This window comes from Canis aureus, chromosome 16, assembly GCF_053574225.1.
Source record: "Canis aureus isolate CA01 chromosome 16, VMU_Caureus_v.1.0, whole genome shotgun sequence".
NCBI lineage: Eukaryota > Metazoa > Chordata > Mammalia > Carnivora > Canidae > Canis > Canis aureus.
Genome location: NC_135626.1, coordinates 30,188,056 through 30,213,277, shown reverse-complemented (window position 1 = coordinate 30,213,277; position 25,222 = coordinate 30,188,056).

Below are 25,222 nucleotides of genomic sequence, written 5' to 3'. Positions count from 1 at the left end.
TGAGAGACAGAGGGTGCCACGCAAGGCCACATGGGGAAGCGCACCCAGGTTGGCCAGGGGATAGAAGGGAGAGGAAAGGATATGGCCCAGGACCTTTGTTGTAATTCTGGCCATGGGAGGGGGTTGGTAGTGTGCTTGGGAGGCATAGTCAGTTAAGTGTCCAATTCTTGATTTTGGCTCAGGTCATGATCTCAGGATTCTGGGATTGAGCCCTTGTCAGCTCCGTGCTTGGTGGGGATTTGCTTGAGATTCTCTCTCTCCCTTTACCCCCTTCTCTGCTTATGCTCACTCTCTCTCTCTCTCTCAAATAAATAAATAAATCTTAAAGAAAAAAAAAGAAATTCTGTGGGGAGGAATGGATAAGTCAGGGTAGGTATGCTGAGTCAGTTAGAGGCTAGATAACTTGAATATTTTTGGCAGGCTCTGGATTATACTGCTGATCCTTTGTTGTCCAGTACCTGGCCCTGGGATAATTTAGGGAGGAGGCATATTGGCTTGGTGTGTGAGAGTTGGGGATGTGGGATCTGAATTGATTGTTTTGTACATCAAAGGCATGCTCATAAAGGAATCATTTCCTAGGTTTAGAAATTAGCTAGCCTTGGGAGGAACCCTATTTCTGTGATCAAGATTTGAAATGCCAGAGCATCAAGAATATGGAAAATTAAGAAAATACAGTCAATACAAGTTGGTTTCATAATATACCATTATCGTTGGTCTATCATTGCTGCTTTTACTTTATGTTTTTCTAAAATAAAGAAGAGCTATAATCACAGAACCTAAAATCTAGGATATTATCAATGATTTACACTGACTTAGGAGCTTCTATCCTAATCTTGTAGAGTCCAACAATTCCTGCTGCAGTTTAGTAATGGATCTCAACACCTCATATGGCGAAGAATATCCTATTTTGGATGACTGCCAATGGCCATGTACCTGTCCTGTCCTCTCATCTGTCTCATCAGCTTGAATTTCAAGCTCTTTGAATGTTTTCCAACCTGTAACTTAGACACTGGCAAGCAGAAGAGCATTTCAGTTGGCTTCAGTTGAAAAATTCATGAATGCATGGAGATAGATGTTGATTGAAAAAATACATATATTACTTTGTGTCTGCATAACTCAACACCTCAGATAATGACAAAATACTCTTCACGTCTCTTGAACAAAAACCTAAAACCAAGAATTTGGGAAAGAAAGAGCCTTTCCAGAGAGCTTTCCAAGTCAGGCTTGAGGCTATGGTAACACCCACAAGAGTCTTCTTACTGTCTAGATTTTCAGCAGCCCCACTATTCATTTTGAATGAGGGCCGCCAGACATTGTCAAACAGCAGCCAGCAGACATGAAGGGACGGGGCTTCTCATAGCTTTTGCGAGTATTGATGATGATGTTTTTTGCATAGGGAATTTGAGGGATGTTATGTTTGGAGAAACTGGTAGGACTGTTGTTGAAAAATCAGTGCAAATCAGATGCCTACAAGAAAGGACTTTGGAAAAGCCAGCGGTACACAGTCACAGGCAACAGGTATTCTGGGGAGGGGCTGTGTTGGGATGATGCTTGGGGGACTTCAGACTGACTTTCCAGTTCCTCGTTGCCATCCGAGAAGCTCTTAAGTATTTCTCTTTCCAGGTGTTCAGAAATATGACAAAGAAAGTACTGCTGTGTACACTGATGGCTGGATCCGTTATTCCTCTTTCAGCCCTTTTGTTTTCTACCCTTTCTGTAGTTCTGGGCAAAAACATCCACATGGGTTCCTGAACTATTGTTACAAGTGGAGAAATGTATAGGATCAAGGTTTTAGGTCTTCACCAAAACATCCGTTTTTGTTTTTGTTTTTGTTTTTTTTCGGCTTCACATCCTGTGGGAACTTTGGAATTTGGCTTTGTTATGTCCTAGCCAATACCTCATAATCAAAGGGTTTTTAGAAATTTCCTCAGGTCTCAAGTTCAAACTGAACAGTGGGTCTGGTTGTATTTTGTGCAGATAAAGTATAAATCATTTTCTGTCAGATTTTAGACTTCCTGAATGAACTGTCCTGGTAAAAGAGTAGTTGGGTATTCAAGGCTTCCACAATTTAGGGACTTCGGCTGGATCCCAGCATATTTAGGAGACCCCATTTGAAAATATTTACCCATCCAAATGAAATGAAAAGGTGCTTGTCCTACAAATGGCCCCTGAAATAACTTTGCAAGTCCATCCCCTGCCACTGAACAGTGGCTATTACCCTTGGACGCTGGTGAGCAGGGCTTATAATTCTGGAATAATTTTCCTTTGAATTTATGTCTCTTCAACTTCAGTTCACACATCAGCCTTCTCGTCTCCTCTCCCATGTTAAATTGGTCCATAAAACTCCACACACCATAAAATGGGATCTGGGTGGAGGTGTGGCAAAGCATCCCCCAAGGTCAACATTATGATAGACTCCCATCTCACCGCCCCCCTTCCCCACCCCAAAAGAAAGTGGAAACAAAAGGCATGTTGGTCAGGAGACTCCACTTCTGGCAGCCTCTAAACAGCTGTATGTTCTTGTTTAGCTGGGATAACAGCAGCCTTTATGAAAGGAGGCCTCTTTTTTTTCTCCCCATGACCCTTATCTGAGTAATGGTCTGCACAGGAGATCAAGAAAATGCCACAGTCTCAGTAGGTTCTAGGGAGCTGACACCAAGGACTTCCTGTGGCCTGGCTCCATCTGCATGTGGAACAGCTCAGCCTAGAGCAGCCAGCTCTGATCGTGTCTGAAATATTTGGCTCCTGGCTCGGGCTGTGGGCTGGCTGTCTGGTTTGTTTGAACACAAACTAGCCTGAGAGTCTTTGTGTAGAATGCTCCTTGAAGCTTTTTCCATGACATCTGCCAATTAAATGTATGAATTACTCTGTTTACTCCTCTGTGACAGGGCAGATATTTTATTCAGAAGCAAAGGATTTCTTCTCATCCTTGCTTTTTCTTCTAACATTTGATTAGCTTCTTTTATGTGCCAGAAACTGGGCAAGATGTTTTACATTTGTGCTTTTTTCCTCAATACAGCCCTGATAAAATGGGCTTAGGGTTGTCATTTCATAGACAAGCAAACTAAGATACAGAGATAGGAAGTGATTGATCTAGGGCCATACTTTAAGGGCATAGTGGGAACTAGAGTCGAAGTTTCCTCATTTCAAGGTTTTTTGTTATTGTTCCTTTTTAATCTTTTCCATTTCAATTTCTTTATGATTAATGCTTGGCTATTTTGAGTTGTTATTTGAGTCTTCATCCATTCATTCAATCATTCACCGTGAGCAACTACTAGTGAGTGTCTACTATGTACAAGGTGCTAGGTCCAAAGACTAAAAGCACAAGAGTCTGCAAACGTTCTGTAAAGAGCCAAATAATAAATATTTTAGGCATCGAGGGCCATATAGTTTTTGTTGCAACTTCTCAGCTCTACCAGTGCAGCACAGAAGTGGCCATAGACAACAGGTATATGAGTGTATTACAATAAAACTGTATTTACAGAAATAGGCAGCAGGTCAAATTTGAATCTCTAGCTGTAGTTTTGGATAGACTACCATGCAGTGCACAAGCTGCACACTCATACATATTATTCCTAGTGAGGCATCACATAATTATATGTGTTGACTCTGAATTCTGAGCCTGTCATGACAATGAGGATCCCCATGCTTGGATTATCCCCCATATTCTAAAAATTATCCTCAGAGGCCCAGCTAAGTAATCATTGCCTTCTATGGTGAGATGGCACCTCTGCCCAACAGCACTGCTCTTGCACCACTCATGGAAATGTTACTGGAGCTAATGAAACTCTTGTGTGACTTCGTGGGCAAAGTGTTAAATAAGAGACAGTAACAAGAAGGCTGAGCCTCAGAGAACATGGAAGAGTCTAGGCTTGGGCATGGTCATCCACATACCTGTTTACATTGTAAAGCTATTATACCAAAAATAGCTATCATGGATTGATGTGCATGATCTCACTTGATCTTCACAACAATCCAGCTCATAAGTATTGCTATTTCCACTTTACAAATGAGGAAAATAAGGAAACCTAGAGAAGTTCAGAATCAAGGTCATACAACCAGTAAGTAGCCAACTCAGGATTTAAGTTGAAGTCTGCATGTTTCCAAATTCCCTCACTGCCAAAGTAGACTGCTTTTGAAAGAAGAAAATAGAAGAAAGAACAATCAGCTTTTATGTTGTCATTTTTAATTGCTTCCATGGAATCATGGCAGCAAGATGAACTGTGGGACCACTTGACAAGAAAGATATATTTGTGGGGACAACAACCACAGAGTATATTCCTATTAACTGTGGTGGGATTCCTGAGGCACAAAAGGCCTACTTCCAGTGTGTGCCCACAGTGCCCTCTACTGCCCAGGAGGAATACGACCAAGACTCTGTTCTTCGTTGCTTTCATGAAGATGGAAGATCTTTACTACCAGTTGTTGAAAATTGGAATTTGAGTCATGATGTGAGATTTTATTAGGATTCTTTTCTTGTTACTTCCAATAATTGTACACTGTACTGCTAGATTGGGGGTTGGTTATGTGGAAGAGGATAGAGAAGCCACAATCCACCCTTGGTTGCCTCCCACCTGAACAGGAGTGCACATCTTTTCTAGGGTGGCCTACAGTCGATTGAACAGTGATGACATCTGGGTGAGGAAGAAGTCAAGGAAACTACCAATGATCCCCGGGGGCATTTATAGCTCCAAGTCAGGTAAGTTTATTCATTACTGAAAAAAAAATTTTCATGGAAACGAGCAAATAGTGCCCTGACTTAGTGGGTGCAAGGAAAGGAAACAATGTCAAGACAAAAGAATACAAACCAACTGATTGCTAAAGGAGCTAGAATGGGAGAATTAAAAAAAGAAATTAAATAAATAAAATATCCCCCTTCATGGTACAGTGGTGCTGTGGCCTGGGGATGGAACTGGAAACTTTGTGTGGTAAGTTCTAGTGGGATGTGGGTTGGGCCAAAATATATTTGTCTCCAAGAAATACATTTTTCAAAATGCTAAGCTTTAATTTTTTTTTTTTTAAGTAAACAGCCAGGAAAACGCCAGGCTTGATCCTTTTTTGAATGGGGCCCTGGGTATGTCTTATGGAAGTCGGTGTGAGGGGAAAACCCTTGGTAGCTTGACCCAAGCTAACTACTGCACTGTAGGTCCATTCAGTTCGGCTTCCACCCAGCCACTTTGAGTCTCTGCCCTCGTTACATCCTGGGCTATGTCCAAACCTCCCCTTTCCACCCCGCTGCCGGCACATGATGTGCTTCCTTTTTTCAAAGAAGCAGCCATGTTGGAAGAAATACAGGGCCCCAAAAAACAATTTTGTTGGTCCAGTAGTCAAATCTCTGAGCCCACAGAGACATTTCTCTGCCTACCACATTTTCCTTGGCTCGTCCAGGCTCCATCCCTCTAAGCAAACATTCTCTCTACATTTAGACTCCTTCTAACACTGAGTATAATGTAATGGAAAGAAGCATTGAAGACCTGGGTTTTAGTGGTTTTGCTCTTAACTTCCTTAGTGTTTAATATCCTAGACTTTCAGTTTTCTCATCTTTATTCAGTATTATCCATAATATGGTGCCAGTGGAGAATCAAATGGGATAATGTACATGTTAATAAGTGTAATAGTCAAACAAATATTTATTAAGTGCCTGGTATGTGCTTGGCATTGAGAAATCTTAGGCTAAGACACAGACTTTGACCTTGAATTGTTTATAATTTTGTCAATGAGAAATCTTAGGCTAAGACACAGATTTTGACTTTGAAGAGTTTATAATTTTGTCACAGAGGTAAATAGAGAAATAGGTAATATCATGTGTGAAGATTGGGTTCTGTTTGTTTGTTTTGCTTTTTTTCTTCTTGGCCATAGAAAACCAGCCTACGACCTATTCCGAATCTATACCCATTTCCACGAATTTCCCTGCTTTGGACCTCAGATTTCTATTTTGCCAAATGAATGGGTCCCTAGATAATTTGTTGGACATGTCTGAAGGTGAAAGGAGGTGCTGTTAATAACTGTGCCAACTATGCCAGAGCAACTGGTTGTAAATGGAAGCTATCCCAAGTGATCAGAGATTATGGTCATTCTACGAATGAGTGGGGGCAGGCATTCAGTGAGATCTTGAAAGTCTATTCAAATTCTCACAATTTATGACCTTATATTTATTGTCACAAGTCTTTCTTCCAGTCCCAATTAGCCCATTTCCTCTTTGGCTGCCCTTGTGGCATGCTGGTGGTCAGTAAAATAGAGAATGAGCTGAACACTGGCAATCCCTGAAAATCCTGATTGCTGCCCTCACAGGTCAAATCCTTTGTTGGTCAAACTGCCATATTCTTTGTGGCCACATCACCTATTGGAGCTTAGCCCAGTTGGCTGGGAAACTAAATGAAAATAAACTCAAACACAGGCAGCAGAGGTCCTGCTACTGTGGAATGTTGAGCTCCTGAATTGTCTCTTCCTCCATCTCAGATGCTTTTTATATGACCCTCCTCTCCCAATGCAGTGAGCCCTGTGCTCACAGGGATGGCAAGTTTCCAGACAGCACATAGATTTATTAATACCCACCCACTGTGAGTTTTGGCCAGCTTAAGATCAATATGAGGAAAGGATTCATGAGGTGATTTTGTGTATCTTTCTCCCTCCATTCTCTTTCCTCCTCACAGTTTGATCCCCTTTCTATATCCTCTGTTGATATTTCTATGGGCTTGGAATGAAGTCTTAAAGTTTCTTGATTTTTCATTTACTTGCCGTCCAACAAAAATACCCCAACCACAGTGCTGGGGAAACTGAGACTCAAATGAATCACAGAGGAGTTCTTGATATAACCTTTAAAGACACAATTTGTGTTAAATGATATGAGATTACTGATAGAGTCTCTTACATATTCAGGCTATGTGTTGCTTCTTTTTCCAGGATTTCATACTTTAACATAATCTTGAAATGAAGGTCATGTGATTGGGCTATTCATACCTCTTCTCAAACACGTACGAGTATCTTATTGTAGAGAGTGGTAAGCTATTGGGATTTGCATGTCCCTAGAGTTTTCTTTTCTTTTCTTTTTTAAGATTTTATTTATTTATTCATGAGAGAAACACAGAGAGAGAGGCAGAGACATAGGCAGAGAGAGAAGCAAGCTCCATTCAGGGAGCCCGATGTGGGACTCGATCCTGGGACTCCAGGTCTACACCCTGGGCCAAAGGCAGATGCTTAACCACGGAGCCATCCAGGGATTCCCTAGAGTTTTCTTTTCCATCATCCTTTCTATCTCTACCTTTATGGAAAGCACTGAAGAATTGCAGGAAAAGACAGGTTCTGGAGAAGTTTCATCATCCCAGCAGGCATCATAGCATCTGGTCCCAACTGTTTTCATCTACATAATAAAACAATTCATTTTGGTGGCTCAATTCTGGAATAAGATTTTGTGAATTAGGAACCAGGTGGGTATCCAGAGAGGTGATTGCAAGGTGGAAGGTTGAGGGAGAAAATACATTGATACAGCTACCAAATTCTTCCTGAACCAGAAGGAACTTATTGAAGACCCACTGAGAAGACCCCAGATACAATGGAACACAGGGCTTTTTTCCTTCTCATTTCTGTGCAGCTTGAGTATGCTGTGCACTCTCTACTGAGACCTAGAACCATCTTACTAAGCCCTCATCTCAGCTGACTACCTGCAGGCATGAGCAGGTAACTCAGAAATCCTGGTTCAAATTGGGTTGCCACTGTCATCACCCAATTACTTTTTCAGGGAGCTGGGACAATTACTACTCAGTAATGGTATAGGGAGCACACTGGAAGTGGAAATTAGTATGATTTGGCCTGCTGGGAACAAGGGGCTGGCCTTTTGGGCTAATTCTTGCTATTTTCTTCTGGGATAAGTTTTACTCTTATCCATGCTTTATGTCCTGCATCCCTCTCTGTTGGTTCTCCAGGAGACTGGCAGTCTTTATTTAGTAAGTAGGACTTAACATTTCTTAATCCAAGGGCCTCAGATTCCATATGGCATGTATTGAAGGAAAGCATGCACGTTATCTCAAATTCTTTTTGCTCTATATTTTAAAATGTTATCTTGAAGATCAAAAGTGAAAACTCTCCTCTCATGTTGAGCCCAGCTGTCTTGTGGGGTCAAGGACAACCCTGCTCAGCTGTGCGCAGTAATTTGCCACTTCCAGTCCCCACCCTACTTTGCCCTGCAAGTACAGACACAATACTGTTGAGTCCCTACAGCTAGGAAAGATGATTTGAAGTTTTCTGCATAAGTTAGAAAGTGTTAAGTGAGCATCTATTCTGTCCCAGATTCTGTTTTTAAGTTTAAGGATGGTTTTAAGTTTAAGAAAGGGTGGCTGGGCTAACAAGATGAAAAAATACATTTTTAAGAATATATCTAATATTTTATTGAGGGATATTTAAATGCATGACATGTAAATAATTGGAAAACAGCATATAAACAACTCATAACAAGGCAAATTGAAATAAGAGGCATATGGAAGCATTAGCAGCTCCTAGAGGAAGGAGCTGTTAATTCTGCCTGGGGTATCAGAGAGGACTAGTCAAGTATGTTAAAACTCTGATAGTTTAAACTGAGCTTTGAATATTAATCCAAACATGCATTCCATTGCTATTTACTGAATGCCTGGTTTAAGTGACAGACAGTGCAGATTATAACAGCTCTTGCCACCAGGGAACTCAAACCTACTTGCTGAGCCAGGTAAATTTATTATCATAAAATAAAAAAGGTTTATTTTATGCTACTAATTATAGCCTCACATTTTTTTTAAAGAAAAGCGTTACTGTGTACTAGGTTCATCCATTAGCCATTTCATTGATTAATTTTCAACTCATTATCTAATTATAATGCACAATCATCCCATACATTAGTATCTAATATGTTTCCACAAGAGGAAACTTGTTGCCTTGCTAGTCAGTTGAAGAACCAGAATTTGAATTCTTTAATCCATGTCTGATAGATTCCAAAGTCAATGCTCTTACGTATTAAACAAGCATTGGGTGGAGAGAACAATGCAAAGTAAGAGAACGAAAACAGGAAAGCCATAGAGTAAAATGATGTTACAGGATTAGGATGGGGCACTTCTGTGGTTGGAACCTAGACCATCCTGAGGGATTTTATGCAGGGCTACCTAGGTAGGATGGGATTTGATTTTTGAGGCTCTTGGATATCATAGAGAGAAATTGAGTTTTTATTCTGTAAATCATGGGTACCTCAGCAGGGCTTTTAGAGAGAGAACTTAACTTCATGAAAGTATCTCAGCATTAATAATTAATAATGATGATGATGGGTTTCCTGAATCCTCTATATGTCTTTCTGAAGTATATGGTGAGGGTTAGGACTCTGGGCTGTGGATTTAAAATTATTTTCTTTTCTGAATGGATACAAATGGCTTGCCTGGAATTGATCTTTACTCTTTATGAATCCAGGTGTGCAAAACATATAGTAACATCTTCATTTTTCTAGAATGCTACTTAATTCTTATATGACAGAAAATGTAGTCTTATGCAGACATTTTAGGTTCAAACATTCAAATGAGAATTTACTCCCCCCTTTATCTTTGTGTGGACCAAAATTTGGAGGGGCTTTCAAGATATGAAGGGATGGGGGGAGGTGGGAGGAGGAGGGTGGTATCCAATCACTGGTATTGGTATCTGTTCTGTCCTGCGATATTCTTCAGCTATTGGTCATAAACTTTACCATTCTCAATCCATCTGGCTCTTTATAGTTCTTCTATAGCCTTTTGCTCCCCTATCTGGAGAGTTTTCAAATGTTTTCTCACACTATTCTGGAGTCTTACAAAACTTGGCAGACTAGCTTAGATCTTCCTAGAACTTGATAATTTTCTGAAACCCTCATCAGGAAGCAAACACAAATCCCTTCTCTCATTGAACCCTCCCAGGACTTGGACTCCATCCAAAGGGGTGAGGCAGAGCACAGAGCCCTCCAGACCTGGCTGCAGCTCTCCCTTCTCCTTGTACCCTTCATCTCCCGAGCTCAGAAGATTTTTATATAAATTTGCATACAGGCAGAAGTGTTTTGCAGGAATATTAGTTCTGCCTAATGGCATTTTCTTCCTTGTTCTGGTGTAACCTGGATCAAACCTTTTGAGCTTAAAAGCCATGAATGTGATGAATGATGTCCACTTTCCTGAATAAAAGAGACCCACATGGTAAAGAGAGAGACAGATAAAAACACATGGTTTAGCATTTTACGGTATTGTTCTTATGCTATTATAACCTTGATGTGAATGTTAGCACCTTGGAGAAACCAATTTGAATTTACTTTTTATCCAAAGAGAAATTTGGTTTCCATAGCCACACATTTTTCAAGATGGCAAATTCACAAATTCCGCTTTCTTATTTTCTTTGATTCCCCAACAAGGGTCTCATCTATGATCAAAGCCTTTTTTTTTTTTTTTTTTTTAGCAGCAACTGGCATATCCTTGAAGGTATAATTAGCTACCATAGTAACTATAAATTATAATCTTCCTTTGACTTTCCAGACAACCTAAATAAGATGCCATCACTTTCCCCCTGCAATTAATACTCCCTGAAGAAATATCTGAGTGTCATGATCTATTGCTAAATTTGGAACATAGGCGCAAAGATTTGGTCATTTCCACCAGAAGTTACCGTTGTAGCAAATTCATCGAATTCAGCAAAATACATGGACATACAACTTGGGTTAGCAAAACAAACTGACTGGGATATTGTGAAACTGAAAGCTAAGTATTAGTTGAAAAAGTCGTATTTGTGTTTTGATTGCCAAAGATGTGAACAAAAGGGAGTATTATTATTACTACTACTCATTTAATTGATGCAGTGAGTTATGGGGCTAAAGGTTTATTCCCTATCACTCTTCGGAGCATTTACTGTCAACTTGCAGTGGAATGTTATAAAGATTAACTTATGTATTTAACGTATTTAATTTCTAAGCAGACTCCCCAATTATTCTTTCTCATAGTAGTGTATGTTATATTCGTTATTTGTTTGTTATTTATTTTAACTCAAAGGAGAAACTAGAGGAAGTGGGTTGGTCTGAGACAAGGTTCTCTCTGAGAAAAAAGGCAGTTAAACTGAGATCTGGGATGTGAAGGAACCAGTCAGGGACAGAATTTGTGAAAAGTATTCAGGGCAGAGAAAAGACTGTGTGAAGTGCCTAGGACAGTAAAAAACTTACTGTGTTCAAGGACAGAAATAACTTTTGTTCAGCTAGAAGTATTCTCTTTAGGGAAGAAAGTGATAGAAAAAGTTGCAGATAGAGGCAGGAGCAGATCATACAGGGAATTGAAGTCATGTTAATGAATTTGGGTATCACTCTAGATTCGGTGAAAGGCCAGAGGTGACAGGATATATATAGAAATAGATTGCTCTGGTGGCTCCATGATGACAGTATTTGAAGGAAAAGTAAAGCGATTATGATGTATTCAGGGAAATCATCATGGTGACTTGTGCTAGCTAAGGGATAGTGTGTGTGTGTGTGTGTGTGTGTGTGTGTGTGTGAGTGTGATGGATATATATATGTAGTATATATACACACACTACGTAATATATAGGCTTATAGAAAATATAGTAAATAGTATAGTAAATATAGAGTAAATAGGTATGGAGGAAGAAGAGCTAGGACTTGCATGGTCTGGTCTAGAGTCAGGGAAGAAACCAGGCCAATTTGCAGGTTTCTGGTATGAACAATGGGTAGATGGTGATACCATTACCAAGACAGTGAAGAGTGAGGAGACAAACATATTTAGGAAGAATATCAAGAGTTTGCTTTTGAAAAAAAAAAAGAGTTTGCTTTTGGACATGGGGGATTTGAACTATCATGTAGGTTGTTGTATGATTTTGGAGCCCAAAAGTAAAAAATCTGAATGGGAGATATAAGTTCCTGAGTCATCAGCTTATAGGTGTCATTTAAAATAATAGGAATGAATAGGTTTACCAAGGGAATTCAGAAAGTTTAAGAAGATAGCCTACAACTTAGCCATGAAGTATTCTTATATTTAAAATTAGAAGAAAAGGATGCTTCGGAGGAGACAGAGAAGGAAAGTCTAACAAGGAAGGAGCCAAACCGTAAGAATATTAAATGCTGCTGAAGGATCTAGCACTCTCTGCCATTATGGAAGTGATCTACATCTGCACTGTTCAGTATGGATCTGATTTTCATATTGAAATACTGTTTCATAACAATGAAAATCTAAAAGGACAACAACTGAAAATTGGCCACCAAATTTGGCACCAGAAGGTTATTATTGCCCCTGAACATGGAGGAGGTGAAATGGAGGTGGAAGACTTTGGCTAAATACCTAGTAGTGCAATTGCTGGGTCAATGTTTATAGCAGCAATGTCCACAATAGCCAAAATATGAAAAGAGCCCAGATGTCCATTTACAGGTGAATGGATAAAGAAGAGGTAATATACACATATGTGTATGTATATATATATTAGAATATTATATACATATATATAAATTAGAATATTACTCAGCCATCAGAAAGAATTAAATCTTGCCATTTGCAAAAATGTAAATGGAACTAGAAGGTATTATGCTAAGCAAAATAAATCCCAGAAAGATAAACACTGTATGATTTCACTCATGTGGAGTTTAAGAAACAAAAACAGATGAATATAGGGGAAGGGAAGGAAAAAATAAAATAAGATGAAAATTGAGAGGGAGGCAAACCATAAGAGACTCTTAACTATAGGAAATAAACTGAGGGTTGCTGGAAGGGAGATGGGGGTGAGGAGGAACAGTTGAGTGATGGGCATTAAGGAGGTAATGAGCACTGGATGTTATGTGCAACTGATGAATCACAAAATTCTCTCTCTGAAACTAATAAAAAAAATTTTTTTAAAGAATTGGAGGTGGAAACCAGTCTAGTGTAGATAGAGAAGGCAAAGAAATGGAAATAGAAGTTTTTGGACGATACTTGAAATATTGCCTCTGAAAGGGAGCCATGAAATTGGATAAGAATGACAGGAATATGAAAGTTCAAGAGAAGGTATCTTATCTGGGGGAGTAAAAATGCCATTTGCTTATTTATTTATCAGATATTTATTGAGCACCATGAAGTTTCAGCACCATTACACACCCTAGGAGATGGGTGAACTGAACAAGAAAAGTCTTTCACTCACTGGATTTATAGCCTATTAGGTGAGGGGAGACAATAAACAACAAATAATAAATTAGTTAACATTAAAGGATAATTATATAGAGTGATAAGTACTGTACAGGAAACAAAATGAAGTTATAGAAGCAATAATGACTGCAAAGGGAATGACAGCTATTTAAATAGGAGGATCAAGCAGGGCCTTTCCAAGGAGGGTAGGTGACCCAAGACCAGCTCGCTCTAAGGAATGTACCAGAATGAATCTGAATGCTGCTGAATGACCCAACTGAGAGGTAAAAATTGATAAGGTAAGAGAGAGGGGGATGAGCAAAGACGCAAAGTTGAGGAGGTAAAGGAAGATGAGAAAGAGTCATCTTAGATAGGAGTAAGGATACTTCTTCAGAGGTGAACTCTATGGCTTTAGTGATATGAAGAGGTTGAACAACTATTGTTAGTGAGGAGCTTGAGAAGGCACACTGAAAGCATAGAGAATGATGATCAGACGTAAGATACTTACGGTCCTGATCGGGAGGTGGTGTATTCTTGGACAAGCCCAGACCATGATACCAAAGAGAAAAGTTGAGGAATAATGTTTTGGGTATTGAGGTAGTGGTCTTCAGAGCCATGGTGAGAAACAAAGAGGCTGGAGTATTAGATGGATTGCCTACATGGATGTTGAAATCAGCAAGATTGATGACTAAAATTGGATGACGAGGAAGAACGTGAGCCAGAGTTCATTTATTACAGTATATGAGAAATGGCCGGATAAATGGTAGCAGCAAGGAGAGTATATCTGCAGGGGGTAAACCTCAAATAAACAAAGGGTTTTGCAAGAAAGAACAGAAGTTTCAGTTTAAACGTGGGAATGGGGAGCAGGGGGGATACCTCTTTATCCTAAGATATGCAGTCCTCTCTGCTTGAGAGAACTTTGAGCAGACTCTGTTGGTTCTTTAGCTAATAGCCATCTCCTCATCTTTTCCTATTTGCCTAAAAATCTCAATCACGTATCAAGTACTAGAGGATTAATAATGCTTTGTCTAAAGTCACAAAGTCAGTATCATTCCCCTTTGCCAATACTTTCTTGTGTAACCTTTTTTATACCTAAGGGTGGCTATGATAATGGTTATGGCCAATGGACGTTCATTTAACAAAATGCATTTTTGAGCACCTGCTTACATATTAGCATGGTTCTAGGTGCTGAACAAAACACAAAAGCCATGCTTACATTCTAATGAGGGGAGGCAGATAAGAAACAAATAAATAGGGCAGCCTGGTGGCTCAGTGGTTTAGCGCCACCTTCAGTCCAGAGTATGATCCTGGAGACCCGGGATCGAGTCCCATGTCGGGCTCCCTGCATAGAGCCTGCTTCTCCCTCTGCCTGTGTCTGTGCCTCTGTGTGTGTGTGTCTCATGAATAAATAAATAAAATCTTTTTTAAAAAAAGAAACAAATAAATACATACTTCAAATGGTATTAAGTATCCTTGTTTGAAAAAACATGGAGGAAGTCTGTATATCAGAGAGTTGCTATATTAGAAAAGTTGTAATGTCAGATACAAATGGAAATCTGTGGGGAGGTTTCTGAAGAAGTTTTTGAGAGGTTTCTGGAGAAGTTTTTATTCTATCAGAAGAGTGATTGTGAGAAGTGACTTTGTAGTCATCTTTCTTTTTTATTTTTGTTCTGGATGTGGATGTGATGCATAGCATCCATTGTGCGACTATGGAATGATGAACATATAGGCAAAATGTCAATATGCTGTGGTTAACAGAGTGAAAAGATAGAAACAATCTGAGCAACACTGAGATTTGCCCCAAACTTAAAGACAATTTTCTGTAGACTTCTTGCTGTACGAGATTACTAAGTGTCTTTACTGTTTAAACCACTGAGTCATTCTCCTATTTGCAGCTGAAGGTATTATATTACAGAGCTACAACAAAAGCAATGTCATTTGGAGAGAACCAAGTTTCAGCTAAGACAAAGGGCTGAGTATATTCTTAAAAGGTAACATATCAGGAATTTGAGGAAGCAGGGCCTAGGATTTGAGAAGGATGAGAAGGTGAGCACTGGTTGAGGGTATGTTGCTGTATAACGAAGTACTCCCAAATGTAATGGCTTAAACATTAAAAATTTGTTATCTCCCAATGTCAGTGGTCTGGGAATTCAGTAGTGGCTTATCTGGGTGGCTCTGGTTCAGCACTTACCATGTGCTTTGCAGTCAAGATGTTAGCTGGGGCTGTAGTCATCTGAAGGTTTGACCAGAGCTGGAGGATCTACTTCCAAGATGACTCCAGTCACTTTGTTGTTGACAGAAGATCTCAGTCTTCACCATGTGTACCTCTCCGTAGAGCTGCTTACATAGCCTCTCATGACAGCTGGCTTCCTCCCAAAGTATGCAATTCAAGAGAACAAAATGGAAGCTTTAATGTCTTTTATAATCTAACTTTGGATCCATCATTTTTGCTACATTCTATTGGTTGTACAAGTCAGCTTTATTCAACATAGAAGAGGACTGTGCATAGACATGAATCACCAGGAGGCCATCGTGGGGACTGTCCACCAGATTTAAATCATGAGATTTACAGAGAAGATGAGGATGAAATTTTGGATGATCATGGATAATAGCAGAGACTTAGACTTCTGATGAGGTGAATGAGGGAAATTAGGATGGGAGACATGATGAGACTGGTCCCAATAATCTCTTAGAGGAGACTTGGAATCAATTCTAGTGCTATTTTCTTGACCACGTCATTGGATGAAGTCTTTGAGGCAAGTGTTCCTTCAGGAGGCTCCTAGTAATGAGGTCTCAATGATTGGTGTGTGCTTCCCAGGATGTCACTGGGAGTATGGCTGACTGAAGAGTTTGAAGGTGCAAAAATAGAGGAAGAGCAGACTGAAGCTTCAGCTGCGTTATAATTCTAATCTCTCTCCCAACTAGAAATGGGGGAGCCATTATTGACCTTGGTTCTTTCAGCAAATACCCCACCCCATTTTCCTTCCATTCCATTCTAAAAACCCATTTTTAAACTCTTCCTTCTTTCTTGGCATAACCAGTGTGTTAGTCTTCACCACAAAGACTCTCTCTACTCCGTAATTTAAAGCAGTCTGTGTCAGAATGACATTAGTTATGTCAGGATCTATTGAAACCCCTTATGAAAGATATTTTGTTGTTGTTGTTAAGAGTGAAATGCAAAGAAACCACACTTTTTTACAGTGGACATCAGAGCCCGCTGGATTGCAGAATTCAATAAATAAAGACAGTTAGGGGGGATTAAGGACAAGTCAACTTTTCAAAAGGATAAAGTATATAGTTTCCAAAACATCCATTTCTGGGTATAGGCTGAAGACCAATATCTTTTGCTTGTAACTTGTTTTAGCAAAATTCCAGCATTTAATTATTAGTTTGGTGAATGACCACACCAGACCATTTAGTGTAACATGACAGGCCCTGAAGGGAGTAGTCAGTAATTTGAAACACTAACCATGTGTTTTGTCTAAAAAATTAATACCTGTAGCATGATTGGAGTGGCATGGTTCCACCAATCAAAACGTAGGAAAAAAACTCCATGGTATTAATAAAGGCAGCTACTGTTCTGGCTTATGGCAAACATAATAGATGCTATTTATTAACTATTTACTGTGTTCCATAGCTATAGATGCATTATCTCACTTCATCTTCTTGACCACTACATGAGCTAGAGAAGAGCAGAAGGAACTAATATTTATGGAACATACACTATGTTCCACAAATGTTCACATTTTGTTTATCTCACTCAATCTTCATAATATAATATTATTTTATCCCCATGTTAAAGATCTAAAAACAAAGATTAGAAAGTTTAATGTTGACAGTAAATGATAAAGGCAAGATCTGAACTGATGCTTGTCTAATTCTGGTGTTTATATATTTAACAGCTACACTACCTCAAAAAGATACTAAAACTTAACTCCTTCTGACTGAACCTGAGGAAGCAGATTATGGACTGATACAGGTGAAGTCTAACTTCATACATTTGAAAAAAAATTAGTTCCACTCCATCATGTTTAATTACAAATAGCACCTCCTGTTGGGCTAGTCAGTACAGATCTTTGAGGATTGATTTTAATAATTAGTCAAATGGATTTGTTGTACCAGTAGATTTAAAGAGTTTGCAAAGGATTGTACAAAATATGCAGTGGCTGCCATATTACAGATACAGTCAGATAAATACTGACTACAATCCTGGAATATAGACACTAAGGTATTACACAGAGCTATATTGCCTATTGAACAACAATTTATCCCTACCTTCCTAATTTTTAACAATTTTAGTTGAACTATCCATCCTTCTCCTATTGTCTTATGCTGTAGTTGAAGTGAGCCCCAGCCTGAGGGGTGAATCATGACAAAACCAAGCCATTCTAATAATGTAGCACCCCTTGCCAGTGATTGGCTTGGGCATGGACATATAGCACATTTCTAGCCAATGAGTCATGAAGAGCAGGCTGCATAAGGACTGCTGAGAAAGATTTCCTTCATTAGCTTAGAGATATATAGGAATAACATATCCCTCCCTCCTCTACTGATCATTGTCATATCTGTGTGTGTGTGGTGCCTAGGATTGCTTCAGCACTCTTATGACAATGAGAGAATTTGGACAGGTGACAGAACATAGGGGAAAAAATCTGATGTTACAATGATGTCGAGTTGCTAACTCACTGACTCAAGAACTTCTTGCTATGGGAGATATTTTCTGTATCAAGTCAGGTAAATCAGGGTATTTCTTGCACTCTATAGCTCAGGTTCCTAACTGATAGACTTATTATCTCTATTTTTCTGGAAAGAAAATGGAGCAAAAGCCTAACTCTGGGAAACGAACTAGGGGTGGTGGAAGGGGAGGAGAGCGGGGGGTGGGGGTGAGTGGGTGACGGGCACTGAGGGGGACACTTGACGGGATGAGCACTGGGTGTTATTCTGTATGTTGGTAAACTGAACACCAATAAAAAATTATTTTATTAAAAAAAAAGAAAATGGAGCAAAAGAAAACTGAGGACTTGGTTACATTCACCTCCAATAAATGGTGGAGCAGGATTTATACCTACATCTCCATGATCCTTGAGCCTATCCTTCAGTGTAACACACTGACTCTCACTCTTCCTTCTGTAGAATTAATTTGTGTTGCAAAACCCTTTTCTTACTGGGAGAGTTGAGGGCAATTGAAATTAATGTTTTCCTGCATGCTGAATGTCTCCATTGCATGTACAAATGGGAACACAGTGATAAGTAAGGAGTCTTCCCAGGTCCCACGACACTTTAACAGCACATGTACACAAACAGCTTCAACCCTTCTTCAATGGCAGAGATTAAAATGCTTTGATGGCCTGGAATTGCTTATAGGATAAACTCAAGACTCCTTAACAGTGTCTACAAAGACCTATCAATCTGGACTCTTTCCTCTCCAGCGTCTTTTGCTACAGACAGCCTCATGATGGAGGACCCCAGATAAGTCCTTTGTCATTTCCCTTGAGTACATCTTCCTCCCAGCTTCAGGGTATCTGCAAGTTCTGTTCCATCTACTTTGGCTATTCTCTTCTCTCTCTTTCTCTCTCTCGCTATATATATATATATATATATATATATATATATATATATATATTAAGATTTAGTTATTTTAGAGAGAGAAAGCATGCTCGTGTGTGAGCAGGAGTAGGGGCAGAGGGGGAGAGAGAATTCTCATGCAGACTTCCTGCTGAGTGGGGAGCCCATTGCAAGTCTCAACCCCAGGATCCTGAGATCAGGACCTGAGCTAAAATCAAGACTCGGCTGCTTAACTGACTGAGCCACCCAGGTGCCCCTGCTTTGGCTGTTCTTACTCCTTCTCTTTACTGGGATATTTCCTCTACTCAGTACTTCTACCTTATACAAATAATACCCTTTTTCTGTTGGGGAAACCCTTTACTCCATGTCATCCTTGCATAGCTGAGAGTACCCAGGCTCTCTGGCACTGGTATAGAGTTTATGACAATCCTTTTGACCATCTCATTTCACCAAATCCCTAAATACAGTGATTTGTCAAGTGATAATCAGAGTTCTCCCATATTTATATGAATACCAATATATATCCATATTTATATGGATACCAAGAGAAAGTAGCTTCTTTCTTTCACTGGGATCTTCAGGCTAGAAGACTTGGTGGCCATGTTCTCTACCCTCAATTTCCCACTTCCTCCTCCACAAAGAAGGGAGAGAGGATGCAAGTAATAAAGGGAAACAGAACAGAATGAGAACAAGAGGGCAAGAAAGAAAGAGAGGCAGGGAGGAAGAGAGAGAGAGAGAGAGAGAGAGAGAGAGGAGAGCTCTAGACATAGGAAGATCCAGATATAGAGACAACAGTTAGGTTTCTAGAGTCCTTGGAGCCAGCTCCATCCTGTAGACATCCTAATTATTATATGAACCAGTTCATTCCTTTTTGTTTTTACCAGTTTGAGATGACTTTCTGGCAATTGCAACCAGAAGAATTATTAGAAAGCACATTGTGGTGTTTAGATTAATGAAAATTACAGGAAGAAAAAAGATTTGGAGATAAGATAATGTATATACTCTTGGGCATGCTTTTTGAAATGCTTATAGGCACACACCTTAAGTGTAGATGTCTAAGGGACAGTTAAATGTGGGGTCCTGGTATCCAGGAGAGAGGGACAATCTAGCCACACAGATGTAGAGTGAGTCCGGATAAAGTTGATTGCTGCATCATCTAGATTAAATAATTCATGGAAAGCTCAGAGAATAATAGTAAATGGAGACCACAGAAAACCCTAAAGAACTCTCTCTTAAAGGAAAATGGATGGATGAAAAGAAGACCTTCGAGATACTGAGACAATGTCTGAGAGGGAGGACAATCAGGAAAGACTTGACTTCTAGAAACCAGAGATATAAGTAATTTCAAGGAGGAGAGTGTGGCTAGGAATCCTACAGGATGCAAAACTGGAATCCGATGAGGTCTGTATCTGTTAGAGAAGGCTAGGGAATGCTGCAATAACAAGTTAATCCCCAAATCACATTGGCTTCAGACAACAAAGGTTTTTCTCTTATATGTTATATGGCTTTTAATAGTTATGTAAGGACTTGGGGTGACCGAGGCTCTCCCATTTTGTAACTGCAGGATATGGAACCTGCAATATTCCAGGTCACTGGGATGGAATAAGAGAGAGATTGGAGCCCACACATGAGCTTTTACTGCCTCAGTCTGAAAAAGACATACAATGACTTGGCACACATTTCATTGGCCATGGCTAGTCATCTGACCCTGCCTACTTAGAAGGAAACTAAGAAATGTAGGGAATATAACAGAATATTGGATTTGGTGAGCATTATTGTCTCTGCCAAAAGGACAAAGATGGAACTTTGGGATTTATCTATCAGCAAGCCACTGGTGATATTTATTATTTATTTATTTATTTATTTAATTTTATTTTTTAAAATTTTTTAATTGAAGTGACACACAATATTACATTATTTTTAGGTGTGCAACATAGTGATTGTGTAAGTCTACACATTATGCTATGCTTGCCACTAGTGTAGATATCCTCTGTCACCAGGCAACACTATTATAATACCATTGACCATATTCCCTATGCTGTACTTTTCATCCCTGTGACTTATTTGCTCTATGATTGGAATCTTACATCTCCCTCATCCCTCTCCGCTTTGGCAATCACCAGTTTGTTCTCTGTATTTATGGGCCTGATGCTGCTTTTTTTGTTTGTTTGTTCATTTGTATGTATGTATGTATGTATGTATGTATTTATTTCATACATAAGTGAAATCATGGTATTTGTCTTTTTCTGACTTACTTCACTTAGCATAATACCTTTTGGGTCCATCTGTGTTGTCACAAACGGCAAGATCTCATTTTTTTTTTATGGTTAAGTAATAGCATTGATTTTAGAAAGCAAATTCATTGGAGCAGAGGCTGGAAATCATCTTGAAATCAACAAATGAGTGGAAGGTAACAATGTTAGGTACTTTATAGTTTTCAGAATACATTACCACATTTAGAATTGGTACAACCCTGTGAGCCAGTTGCAGTTTTACAAAGGAGGAAATCAAGGCACAGTAAAGGTCACGTAGTGGTTCAGATGTTAGTTATTGAGTGTTTGCTAAATGCCAGAACTGAGGAGTCAATAGCAGCAAAACAGAGGCACATGCCTGCCTTCATGAAGCTTACCGTCATATAATTGTACAGCTAAATATGAAAGCATAGCTCTGCAGCATGCTGTAAATGAAAATCTAAGATGCAATATAAAAGAGCCTGTAACAAGCCTAGCCTGTGGATGGCAAATGCTTCCACAGATAGGTGATGAGCCAGGGTCCAGTAGGCGGTTTGGAGTTGGGTATGTCTCTTCCCCAGATAGAAGAAAGAGTATATATATGCAGGGCATTGTGGCACGCAAGCAGAGTTTGAAAGGCTAGTGTAACTGGATCACAAGGAGCCAGGGGAAGGAAGCATTAAGACATAGCTAAGAAGTGACGTGGGACAGGCTGCTCCCATTCCTGTGAACCAAGTTGAAACTAGTAAAGTCATTTTACACTTCAGCAGAGGTCTGTTAGTGGGTCTCTAACAGAAGAAATGCATTGTCCCAAGTAATTAGCCCCAAGTCACAGAGAGATGCTAAGACTCTAACCTAAGTCCAACCTACTCTGAGCCAGTCTGTCCTTCATTAAAGCCCAAATGCCTCTATGGATGGAACAATGCCAAGATCAGCTGGAGATGCAGCAGGGTATTATTAGGCAAGTTCTGAGTTGCGGGAACCAGGACAGGTGTTCTTACCACTTAGTATCCCTCCCACAGAAAATCTTGCACGGAATTCACAAATAGATGGCCCCATTTGCTATGTAATGTGGAACATTTTCTCTCCCTCACTCCCGTTTCCCTGGAGGGAAAGACTCGTGGGGCTTTTATAAGTAATTTTAGCAGGTTTCAGGGCTTTTTCATTTTCATTCTCCAACTTCCCCAGAAAATGCAGAGCAGTGTCAAGCTGATTTACCAACGGCTGCACTCAGGGGAGTTTGCTTCGTTCACCTACAGCTCTGAAGACATTCAGGCTGAGGTAGTAAAAATCCTGTCATAGATTTTCATTTGGGTTTTTTTTTTTCCAGGAGTTAAAATCAGTCTGATAAAAACTAGACAGAAGTGCTGAGGGGGTGGCTGGGAGGGAGGTAGCTTTTGCTATGGAGATATTTTTATTTACATGCACTTTTAAAATAAACATCATCTTTGTCCTTTTCTCCTCTCTCACTTATGTAAAAAAAGATAAAGGAGAGAAGAGCCCCCTCTCTTGAGGACAGTGTTGACAGGAGAGGCACAAGGCCATCTCTCTGTGACAGAAGAGAAGTGTTCTATTTATAGAACTCTAATACGTCAGGGATGGGGATTGAGCCCCTCTCCCACTCATCCATGCCCCTCCCGGACTTTGGTTTTTAAAAGTTGCAGGTTCCCAAACAGCTGTCCTTTGGACCTCTGATACAGCTTCAGCGCCTTCCTTCCCTGCCTCCTCCTAAACATTTAGCTGATCTTCTGCTCTAGTCTCAATCATATCCATGAATTCAAACACCATTCCAATCTGAACTTTACAGAGGACATTTTTCTTTGGCAGGAAAACCACTGAGAACAACTTTGACTCACACACACACACACACACACACACACACACACACATACACAGCCCCCCAAGCAAATAAACTTTAAAATGGGGTAACATTTGAACTTGTATTTATTTATTCAAGAATTAAGCCATGGGGGCCTGTAATGTTAGTGGGATGTTTTAGTACAGTATTCCAGGTGGAGGGCTCTGACATGGGACTGCTTGGGTCCTGAGTCTGGATCTTAGAAATTAAGTGTTTAACTATATGAGGAAGTTACCTAAACTCTGTTTGCTCAGTGAATGGCCATGGTGGTAAATAAAATAATTTAGGTACAGAGGTTAACATAGCGCCTGGCATAGCAGCAGCTCTCAGGATTTGTGCTATTAGGGGCATTTGCTAGGGGAGTAATGCAGTCTCTAGAATGTGTTTTTCTCTGCCATTTCATTGTCCTCTCCAACTTTTATTTTCCCCCATTAATGGAGTACCTACTGTATAATCCCAGAAGATTCTGGAGTAAGGATGAATGAATGAGACTTGGGTCCAGCCCTCAGGCTGCTCCCAGCCCATCTGAGTTGCACCAGTGGACAATTAAGGACCAGGAAGGGTGCCTTTCTCATCCTGCCTTGTCCCACCCTGGAAGGAGAGTTCTTTCCAAGAGCCCTCGTGGGGATCTTGATATTTCGTACACTCTGCACCCGAGGCTACTGCAGCCCCTGTTTTGTAAGCACCGTAAATAGGCAGTGAGCACACTCAAGGCAAGGATAAGGAGGGCTCCCAGCATGAAGCCAGAAAGAGCAGTGGGCACGAGGACAGTGACGCCAAGTAGCAGTGTGTCCCCGATGCTGTGCTGTTTTCCCTCAAGCAGGAGAGCCAGGAGAAGGAGGCCAAGAGGCCACTTGTGGGCCTGGCCTTGCCCAGCTGTCTCCAAGGTGACTGGAGAAAGGGAAGGGACAGACAACGTGAGCCTCCTGTCACCAGATTATTAATAGTGTCCTCCCTCCTGACGGCCCTGGCTGTGCACTCGGTGGCCTCAGCATACAAGCTGAAGGGAGAGCAGAGTGGTCCTTGGGGATGGGGCTGCCTTCTCTTCTGCCCGCGGGCAGTACAGTACACCCACTCACTGGGAGACAAGGAGCTCTGATTTGTCCGGGGCCTTCGTAAAGCCCCTGGTTGGAGACTAGCCCGAGAAGCATCCAGTGTGTTCCCATTCCTGCATGTCTCGGGAGAAAGAGGAACAGACCCTCTTTCAAATAGTCCTCTGCTACTTTATTCTCCTTGTGCTTCTGATCCCAGTTACCTGGTGGACCTCCTTACTGCTCTGTGTTTTCTTTGGTTCATAACTGCTGCTGCTCCTAAACAGAGGAGGAATGGAACGTATGAATAGATTAAAGGCAGGTGTGTGCAGAGCTTTGGGCTCGCTGCCCTGAGGGGCCAGACCACAATGGAGCCACCTTATGTGGCACAGGGTCTGCAGCAGGCAGTCAAGAGACACGGGGAACAAACACATCTGCCTTGACTCTTTCTCTCTCGCACACAGCATGGGTTCCCGATGAGACAAAGTGGCAGTCACCTTTCTTTATCGACCGGCCCATCTCAAACTCCAGCAACTAAGCCCTCTTAGCTCACTAACATGCCCCAACCCTGCTGCTCTCAGTCCCTGGGCTTGACGCTGTGCCCTTTCCTGAGCTATAGATCTGTGCTCAACCCTAAGATAACCTTCTTTACTACCTGGTGTCAGAACCCTTGACTGTTGAGGCCCTGAAGGGTTTGCCCAGACCTCACTTAGCAGGAGGGCATAGAGCCTAGAGAGGTAGTAAGACCTGAGTGAGGCCTTCCTGGGGGAGGGCCATAGTCTAGTCTGAAAACAGCAGCTACCTGATTTTAGTAAACGTGATAAGAATCACACTTGAGTGGGTTATTATAGTGTTGTTGCCCTGGGTCAGAATCACCAGTAGTAGTATTTAAAAAGGAAGTAGGCCATATTTTCAAACTAAGAAAACAGGATCTGCATTTTTTTAAAAAGATTTTATTTATTTATTTATTCATGAGAGACAGAGAGAGAGAGAGATAGAGAGAGAGAGAGAGAGAGGCAGAGACACAGGCAGAGGGAGAAGCAGGCTCCATACAGGGAGCCGGATGCAGGACTCAATCCCTGGTCTCCAGGATTATGCCCTGGGCTGAAGGTGGTGCTAAACCGCTGGGCCACCAGGGCTGCCCAGGATCTGCATTTTTAATAACCTCTTGAATGTAAATTTCATGAAATTAAAATGTGTACATCTTTATGTAAATATTATGAAAATATTAGCCACCAATAGTATTGTTATTAAACATGTCCCCTTAACAAACAATAGCTGTGTGTAGGAAGAGCCTCCCTCCATCAGCTAAGAAGGAACTCTGAGGCTTTAGGAAAACGACTTCACTGTTCTAGCTTCAATGTTCTCACCTCTGTTAGGAGGGGGTTGGCTTGACTGGTCTCCCCAAATCCCCTCCAGCTT